The following is a 10205-nucleotide window of genomic DNA, read 5'->3' on the forward strand; positions in this document are numbered from 1 at the left end:
AGAAATAAACTGCTGCAGAAAAAACTAGGTCCATGCAAAATGTAATGTGTAACTGCAACACTCATTTCAAATGTAGTGGAGTAAAGAGTACAGATACTCATTCAAAAATGTAGCGAAGTAGAGAGTAAATGTTGCTAATATCTTTGATACTCAGTACAACTACAAAGTATCTGAAAAGATACTCAAGTACAGTAACTAATTTACGCCAATACTTTACACCTCTGGAAGCTTTTGGGAAACGCATCCCTTGACAGTCGCGGTAGCACGGTCTCGTGTTGTTTCCACCAGAGCGGCAATTTTTTTCATCAGTAATTGATGTTTAAAATATAAAAGTAAGGAGAAGCCTAAAACAGTCTGGCCCGCGTCTGAACTATGACGTGAAAATAGTCCCGAAGCCCGTCCCGAGGGGCGTAAAAATGTCGGGCCCAGGGCGAAATGCAGGGCTCTAGCTCTGATCTAGCACACAGAAAACGATTTGACTGAAAATTTATCAGAAGAGATGAAAGAAAGATAGTCATCTACGCAATTCGGAAAAAGAGGCGGCTTTTCTGCATTAGGTATGTTTTTTGTTTTTGTTTTTTTTTACTCTTTGTACAGCAGTTATTGTTCGTTCTAAATGTATTTGTAATGTAGAATATGTGTTACATAAATACATGAAATGTAGAACATATAAAAAAGAGCTCGTGGCTCGTCTGCCGGTGCCAGTGCCTGTGCCTTGCTTTACCCCTAGCTAAACGTACTTTAATTAGCCTATATGCATTTATGGTGCAATTAATACATTTCTTATCAATCCATGTACATTTTTAACGTGAGCAATGCCCTGTAACTTTTAATTCAGCATGTGCAGCACAGCAAAAATAAAATAGACTCGGGAACGATCGCTGCGATGCTGCATATAGGCCTACATACGTTACCACTCGGAACGCATCGAGTGAATGCTCAACATGGGAAAGGAAAAGAACACACTGCAAACGGAGTATGTGTGAAACAGGTGTGGAATAGTAAATGTTTGTAATTATACATGCTTCTGTGACAGCTTTGTGTAATAGAGGTTCTGTTATGCAATGTTAGCCTATGCTTAATGCACTCAATAGCCTATAGGCTACATTTGGTTTTCAGTATAGGCTATAATCATTAAACTAAGCTTAAATCATTCAAAACTGACAGTCCTATATTCGTATGTATTTAGGCCTATTGTATTTCATTTTTAATAATGTTGTTTAAGACAATATACATTTAGCGCCATCCCCTGACCATTATAATGTGACGAATTCATTAAAGAATATATTATTTTTTATTTAATTCTGAGAGAATATTCCACCTCGGCTGTTTTTCGTGACTTTTCTTATACAAAACTTGAAGAGTATTAATGTTGCAGCAGAGATCAGGTTTATGAGGAGCAGGGGTGCAGTAATGTGGGAAGTTTAAGACAATTCCAAGGGCCCTGATCAAAGGGGCCAGGCTCCTCATTTGTATTTGAGCATTTGATTTATAATTTGCGATGCCCGTTTTAGCATTTGATTTATGATTTGAGCATTGGATTATAGATTTAATTATGACAGGCTTATACTGGGTTGATAATGAAAATTAAATATCAAATACAAATTATTTTTTATTTGATTTTTGAAACAGTTCATGCTTTCCCTAATGAGGAAATGAAATTGCATTTGAGCATTGGCTTGCTCATTTGAGAAGCCATTTTGAGAGTTTGATTTATTATTTGATAATTTAAGCATTTGCATTTTTATTTTAATTTTGTTAGGGAAAAAACTTACATGCTATCTATGGATTTTGTTTTGTATTTATTATTATTGTTAGTTGCAATGGTAGGCTAATAACCCAACCCTATACTATCTACAGTGCAAAAATAACTAACCCTTCTTAACCCTATACTATCTATCTATCTATCTATCTATCTATCTATCTATCTATCTATCTATCTATCAGAGGGGCATATTTACATTTTGAGATAAAAAGGGGCAGTGTATGTTCAAGAATGAAAGTGTATGATAAAGTGTATGATTTGGTAAAGGTGAAGATATGAAACTACTTCAAATTAAACTTAGTAATAAGACTGCTGATATAACAATTGAATTAGTTATAGGGGCGGTAATTACAAAAACAAAGCAGCTGGTTTTACTGTGAAGTTACTGAGTGGGTTTCAAACATCTGATTGTGTAATAGCATGCATTCCGAGGCAGTTACGATAATGACTTAAACGCTTGTTAAATTAACAGTGAATTCAACAAAATATACAAATAACATGCAAACTGACATACTAGTAAAAAGTCAGGGAATTTGTACTGACCAGCCTGCAGCCCTTATTACTACTCAAATTAATAATTATTACTTGGATTCTCCAATAGCCTGGAGTAGATGTTGGTCCATGAAAAGACGTCAGATGGCCTATTATTTCCAAGCATTTATTGTCACCCGAGCAAGATGATGCATGATAAACAGTACAACCGTGATCTTAATTTAATTTAATATTGTATTGCATTGTATTCAAATCTATTTCTGCTAATAATCCCAGATACATGCTTATTCTTAATATTTCCTGTACAATTATACACATAGTCTTTGTCATTTTTTATTGTTGAATATGAATATAATTTGATTTAAAAAAATGTTTGAACTTTTTTTTTTTGCATCTGACATTTTCATTCATTACCTAATTCTACAAAATTCAATCGTATGGCCAACATTGATTCCAATGTAAAAATAAAAATGTTTCATGCAGACAGGCAGTGGGACAATCATGTCTACAAGTTCTTTTAATCATCTTGGCTCTTCTTCTAATCGACTTGGTTCTTCTTTGTGAATAACTTCAGGAAAAAATAATACACAACATGAATTATTTTACCTAAATGTATTTGTTTAGATCATAATAAGTTGAGAGAGAGAGAGTTTTAAATGTTTAAATTGCCTGCTTTAGTCTTTCAACTCCTAAGATGAATGGCTCCTCCACAGGTGTGTCATCACCGGATCCTGACAGCTCCATGACCACTGGTGGCTAATAATTAAAGCAGAGAAATCAAACACGGTGTTCTGCTTTAAAACTTGGAACACAGTAGCCTGGATCAAACATTTACTAGAAATACTCAAAAAACCTTGAAATAAATGATCTAAAGTGTATGACATTATCTGACATGGCTGGACACAGTAGGACGTCACCTCATTAAACCTGAAATCCACCCCTGGGTTCACTCTATCAGCTTCAGATGCTGCTATTAGTGGGAACCCAAAATTCTGAGAGGAAAAAAAGAGCAAGAAAGAAATGTCTTAAACATAAACATAAACATTTTCATAAACAGTTGTCATGCTATAAAATGTAGTATTGCTATTTTACTATATTTATTACTAATATAGTAATATTAATATTGCAAGTAAAGTTGTCGTCTCACCCATGGATCATTGGACTTCTTATCTGTCAAGACTCCTTGTATAAAGATGAAAATAAGGAAAATTTTGCCTCCAGTCAAATGTAGAGTTAATTTTTGCTTCATTGCAGCAGGATAACTAGAGCCTAAACTCTAGCGCTATCTGCTTCTACTAAGAGTGAGGAGGAAGTTACACAGCAATATTTATATTGAACCCTTGTTAGAAAGTCATGTGCATTTGCAATAATGACAAAATGTGCATGTTCCTGATAAGAAATATGTTGCAAATGAAAAAAAAAAAAAAAAAAAGCTTTGGTAAGACACTTCCGTTTAATGAAATGATCACTGTATATTTTTTATGTATTCTCAAGCACAACTTCATGGTTTGCATTAGTTGGAGACAGTATATGCATGAAACAGGGTATTGGAAGGAAATTTCAACTTATTTTTATTCTCACTTGTAAATGAACAATAAACACTGCTGAATTACATTAGTAATCAAATCTTGTATTATATCAAAAAGGTTGTATCATCTCATATATTGTGATTGATCTAATGATTACATTTTGAAGAATGTTTATGATAGGGACAGGCAGTGCCATCTTTATTAAGTATTGTTCATCTTTAATCCTGTTGTTTCATCTTGAGCTTCAGTACATTTCACCAAACCCACACTACAAAAGCATCACAGAATAAAACCCAGTAAACCTTGAGAATATTGTGACATTCGAATAAAAAATATATGGACTGTATATATAAAACTATTGAACAATTTCTTAAATCTTTTTTCTAATTTCATTTAACAGATCTGGACTGCAGGCAGTCTGGTCTAGCACATTCGCTCAATGTCAATGAAACCACGCTGTTGTAGCACATGCAGAATGAGACCTGGCATTGTCTTGATCTAATAACCATGCACTTCCCATGAAATATGTCATCTTGATGGCAGTACATGTCTCTGTACAATTTCAATATATGCCTCCATGTCAATGGTACCTTCGGACATATTCCAGTCACCCATGCCATTTGCTCTGCTGCACCCCCATTCCATGACAGATGCTTGCTTTTGCATCTGTCACTGGTAAAAGTCTGGATGTTTTTTGGTCTTTGGGACTGAAAACATTTTTAATTTTTCTCAGAAACCAGTTAAAATGTGGACTCATCTGACCACAGCACACATTCCCACTGTCTTTTTGACTATCTGAGATGAGCTCGGGCCCAGAGAACCCGGCGGCATTACTGCATAGAATTGATGTATAGTTTTCTCAAAGAGCAACTGAGATTCAAGTTGCATTTATTGATAAAGTGGCAGACTGTGTTAAGTGACAGCGGTTTTCCAAAGTACTCCTGAGCCCATGTGTCTATATTTAACACTGCAGCATGGCGGCTCAACTGAGGTTTCCTGAGATTTCTCTGGATTCCCTGAATCTTTTCACAATATTATGTATGGTAGTTGGAAAAATACCTACATTCTTTGTGATTTTGCATTGAGAAATGTGATTTTTTATTTGTTTGACACTTCTGTCATGAAATTTGGCACAAAATGATGAGCCATAATCCAGCTGAGATGCTTCTTTTATACCCAAACATGACACCCTCACCAGTTACCAATTCACCTGCTTACTGTGAACTGTCTTAAAGAGTTTAATTTGGATATTCTATAACGGTGTTGCAGCCATCAAAATCAAAATTTGTTTATATTTGCAAAATACATTTAAGTTGGTCAGTGAAAACTTTGGAAATCTTTTCCAAATTAAATAAAAGATCAAGAGAATTAACAAATCACAGATTCTTGATTTTTATAAAACTTCCCAACTTTTCTGGAATTGGGGTTGTGGTGTTGAAGCACTACTGTAAGGATAACCTGCCTGGTTTAAATGTTTGAAAATGACTAACAGTTGAAAACATTAGAAATGTAAAAAAGTAACCAAAAAGTAATCAAATGTAATCAGTTACATTACTTTAATAAAGTAAATGAAATAGTTACACAACTTATTACATTTTAAATAGGGTAACATGTAATCTGTAACTTATCACATTTCCAAAGTAACCTTCCCAACACTGGAGACACTGGAGAGATGCAGATGTGCAACCCCAAGACTGGAAACAGTTGCACATCTGCATGTTTACCTGTCTAAACGGGGAGGATGTTCTTAGGAGGAGGACCTTATCAGATTTAGTGAAGAAAATCGGTTACACTTTATTTAACGGCGTCCTTGTTAAAGTGCAATTGTACTGAGTATTATTAATTAACAACATCCACTTATTATGGGGTTAGAGTTAGGATTAGAGTTTGGTTTAGGGTTGTTGCATGCAATTATACATAATTTACTCACTACTATAGTAAGTACATGTAACGCGTAACAAGGACACTGTAAAATAAAGAAAAATCAGAAGAAAAAAATGTGCCCCTAAAATATAGCTGGGTTAGAAATACAAACTTACACACAGTGTTGGCCGGAACATTTCTCAACCACTGAAACCTGCATGACTTGGCATTTTATGAGAGAAAGGGAGTTGCTGCTCACTAGAACTGATAAATGTACCTCATTGTGAAACATGAACATGTTTGTGTATTTGCATATTTGCTACTTTGAGAAACTATTTAAAAATGTTTAAAATATAAAAACCATATTAATGCATCATTGCTTGCTGTTATATCACTAATATGATTCTCTCCACGGATACAAGCCAAGCTAACTGAATGGGCTGTACTGTGTGTAAACTAAGCACAACAGTTTTGCCTGATGTGAGCTCATCTTGCTGAAACAGTTCAATTAGGCGTAACAAAGGTAAGTCCTCCAGAAGCACCCTTTGTTGTTCCAAGTGTATTCACATGGATGCATTATTGTGAGATCACACTGTTCAGTTTAAAATGGTATTTTATGTCTACATTCATTATTTTGGTATGAATACTATATGTTATGGTTTGACCGTGACGTGGGATATTCTGAAAATTGTTTTCTGCATACCTTGATGTTCTCTACTGTTCTGCACCAACATAATTAAATCTATTTATTCCAATAAACCATTATTGCCTTTACAGTATTAAATAAAACAGATGTGCTGATGCGAGGAAATCTGAGAGGTGCATTAAGAGATATAAGACCAGGGAACGCTTTAACGATTGCTCTTGAGGAAGCGGTCAACAATCCTAGATGACAGTATAATGGAATGCAATCCACATCAACAGCTGGGAAACTGTGGTTCATTGTCCAATTCAAAGTTCCTTCAGTCATGCACATCTGGGAAATAGAGGAGGGTAATCAATCCATGATGGAAAAGTTTGTCTGTCCAGCTCATGGGTTTTTTTATATATCATGAGTCTGTTTGTCAATTTTTGATTTCAAGTGCTCCTTGTAAGCCAAAATGTCCCCGTTCCATTTGGTGATGGTCTGCTTCTCACACACCTAAATTTCCTGAGCCACCTAGAACGAGATGGAAAAATAATCCATCACACAATCCAGATCAAAGCCATATAGTCAAATGTGAAAACACGCTGTTTTAGGACAAGACATACAAATCTAAGAACTGATATATTTACTAGCTGTCAAGATATACCTGCTGAATAAGTCTGAAGTCGTGGCTAACTAGCATCATTCCTCCCTCAAACTCATTGATGGCTTCAGCCAGAGCATCAATTGTCTCAATGTCCAGGTGATTAGTTGGCTCATCCAGAAACAGCATGTGGGGATTCTGCCATGCAAGGCAAACAATTGCCAATACTTTAAACGAACATGCTTATAATCAAATTATGAAGAAACATGTAAATTATGTGACTATAAGCTCAGAACTGTAACAAACAAGTCTCTCTCTATATATACATACATATAACACAACTGTTATGAAAATGGAAAGAATGACACAAGTAGCAAGACAACTAATCATACTCTATGAAGACAGTACCTGGTGATACCTGCCAATCTTGACATGCGAGTGCTTTCTTTTCATTCCGTCTGTGGGAAGAAGCTATGAGAGACAAAAACACAGGCCAATGAATGCCAGTGACTTTAAAACTGAATCACTGTTAAGAACTTTGGAAGACTTTAACTGTCAAATCATATATTCTTCATAACTGACCTCTCCCATCAGTAGCTTGAGAAGTGTGAACTTCCCTGCCCCATTGGGACCCACAAGTGCAACTTGTGTGTCCAGGTCAATGCCAAACTCCACATTTTTATAAATAAAATGCTGTAAAAAATAATAAATTTTGAAAAATAATAAGATTTGATTAAATATTTGCTTTTACTACTGTTATTCCTTGTACTGCGCATACAGTCCCGTTCACACCAAGAACAATAACTATAAAGACAACTATATTGGTGTCCACACTAAATGGGATAAATGCAGAGCACTAATTTCTAGTATGGGTATACTTGGCCACATGTCACTTCACTTTTTCACTTAGTAAAACCAGCAAATTCCTGTTTAAGAAATTACAGACAACCATTGTAAAAGAATATCTTAGATTGATTCTACATTATTGCTGAAAAACAAGTTTTTGTTTTTTTTCACCAAACCTGTGTCTATCTGTTTTTTTTGGTTTAAATGGTTCTCACTATTCACTTCTTTTTTCTTGGTCATGGTATTGGTCAATTAAACAAAGTGAGAACAAAGCATTTCTCAACTGATGCTTCATGATGATAACAGATCTTGGGCAAGAGAAAATGACATGCAAGAACACCAAAATGTCACACTGACCAGCTACAGTGTGTGTGTGTTAATGTGTATTTGTCTGCATGACGAACCTTGTCGTTGACCACACGAGCTGTTAGGCCAGAGGCCACCATTTTCTGCAGTGTCTTTTCTTTGCTCTGAGCCTGGCGAGCTAGCTTTGCAGAGCCGTGACCAAAACGGGCAATATAGTTCTACAGGAAACCAAGGGAATAATTATGACATCATTTTTGCAATGACATACTTATGGTGAATAGCAGCAGTGAAGTACAAGGACTATGAAAGAAAAATACAATTTAAAAAGAGTAACAAGGCCACAAGGCTACACTGTTTCACCTTCATATGAGCTATCTGGTCCTGCTCCCAGTTGTACCGCTTCATCTGGTTTCCCTCCAGCTCTTCCCTGGTCTTCACATACTGGTCGTAGTTACCCTAAAAACAAACTTTTCATTACATACAGCATTTACTTTCACCACTTCCATACCTTTGTTACTATTAACATATGGGATAAGTGTGCTAATAAACCAGACTCAGGATCGGCAACAGTTCGTAATTAGCAACAGTAATAAAAGCATCAGATTTCAGGCCTTTTAAGGCTAGACAAGGAAGAGCAGCCTCAGGATCAGGTCCCCTATTAAAGGTGGTAGTACAGATTTTTAGAGGACGACAAAGCTTTTGCATACTACAACCTCCTAAACATAGATGGAGTTTGAATTCTGTGAGTTGGATGCACTGAACATGTGAACGTTGTGCTACAGCACTTAGTGTAGTACTTGAGCTTCCTCTGGTGGAGATGAATGATGTTCGTGCAGACACCATTGAGAAAGTCTTGAGAATGTGAGATGAGTACAAGGATTCGCTTAAAACTGAATAAATAAATAAAAAATAAATAAAAATGTCAGTTAAATATAAGCAAAACCTCACACTCTTTTTTTTTATAAAATTGATAAACTATAACTTTGATCAGAGATGATTTTGGTTAATTCATTAAATGAAGATTACCAATAAAATCTACAAAATGAGCCTCATTATAATAAAAAAATATATAATAATCTGTAAAAAAAAATTTTTAATTAAACTATGAAAATGTTAATGTTTGAAGATGTTTTAACAAAACTATCACCAAAACTGCATTTTACAGAAAGACTAGACTTTTTTTCACTATTTATTACTAGATTATTCAACACTATTTCCACGAGTATATAATAAATATTTTGTTTTGACACTGAATAAACATTTAAATGTCATTTTCAAACCTGGCAAGGGACACACACATCCTCCAGCCTCCACTGAAATCTGTCAGTTTTTTTTGCTGCATAGCAGGAGTAAAACCCAGTCCAAAGAGGATTCGTGAGGCTCGAACTTCAGCTTTGTCTGCGTCCAACTCTTCCAAGCGCTCATAAATCTCCATCAGCTTCTCACACTCTGCTGCAGTAAAGAGAAAAGAGTAAAGAAAACGGGACATCTTGTACTTGATTAACTGCTGTGTTAATTGTTAAATAAACGAGGTCAAACCCACATTAGTAGCATTTTATAGTATGTATAACCAATGATAAGAGATGGATTGCCAGTGCACTTGGATGGGTTAAATGCAGAGCACAAATTTTGAGTATGGGTCACAATACTTGGCCACACGTCACTTCACTTTAACTGTTGTCAAACTTGAAACATGGGTGACTTGCATATGTGTGAAGGTACCACTGAGGCTGAAGCATAAATTGTGATTGTAAAGAGAATCTTAGGAAAAGATCAAGGCAATGCCAGGCCTCATTCTGCTTGTGCAACAACAGTGTGGTTTCGTAGACACTGAGTGGATGTGCTTGACTGGTCTGCCTGCAGTCCAGATCTGTCTCCTACTATCGATAACGATGATAAACTCTGGATATTTTTACTCAGTATGGATTAATTTAAAGCTGCAGTCCGGAACTTTTTTTGGTTAAAAATGACCCGAAATCAATATTTGAGCAAGTACATAACCAGCCAGTGTTCGAAACTATCACCTTACTTTAGCCCGATTCACAACGGTTAGCTTATAATAATGTTTTCTACGGCTGGCTACACACTAGAGCATTTTAAGGCGGATTTTAAGCCCGATTTGCACCCCGAACGATCGGGGGGTGTGGCCCGATTCATGGCTTGTCGCAAGCGGTT

The 10205-nt window shown here is 35.8% G+C and overlaps 1 pseudogene; it reads right to left on the reverse strand.

Moving 5' to 3' along the window:
* Positions 1 to 6403: 6403 nt before the first annotated feature.
* LOC107659433 (ATP-binding cassette sub-family F member 2-like) overlaps positions 6404 to 10205 on the reverse strand; it is an 11083-nt pseudogene continuing 7281 nt past the window's right edge.

This window comes from Sinocyclocheilus anshuiensis, unplaced genomic scaffold, assembly GCF_001515605.1.
Source record: "Sinocyclocheilus anshuiensis isolate Anshui unplaced genomic scaffold, SAMN03320099.WGS_v1.1 scaffold815, whole genome shotgun sequence".
Taxonomy (NCBI): Eukaryota; Metazoa; Chordata; class Actinopteri; order Cypriniformes; family Cyprinidae; genus Sinocyclocheilus; species Sinocyclocheilus anshuiensis.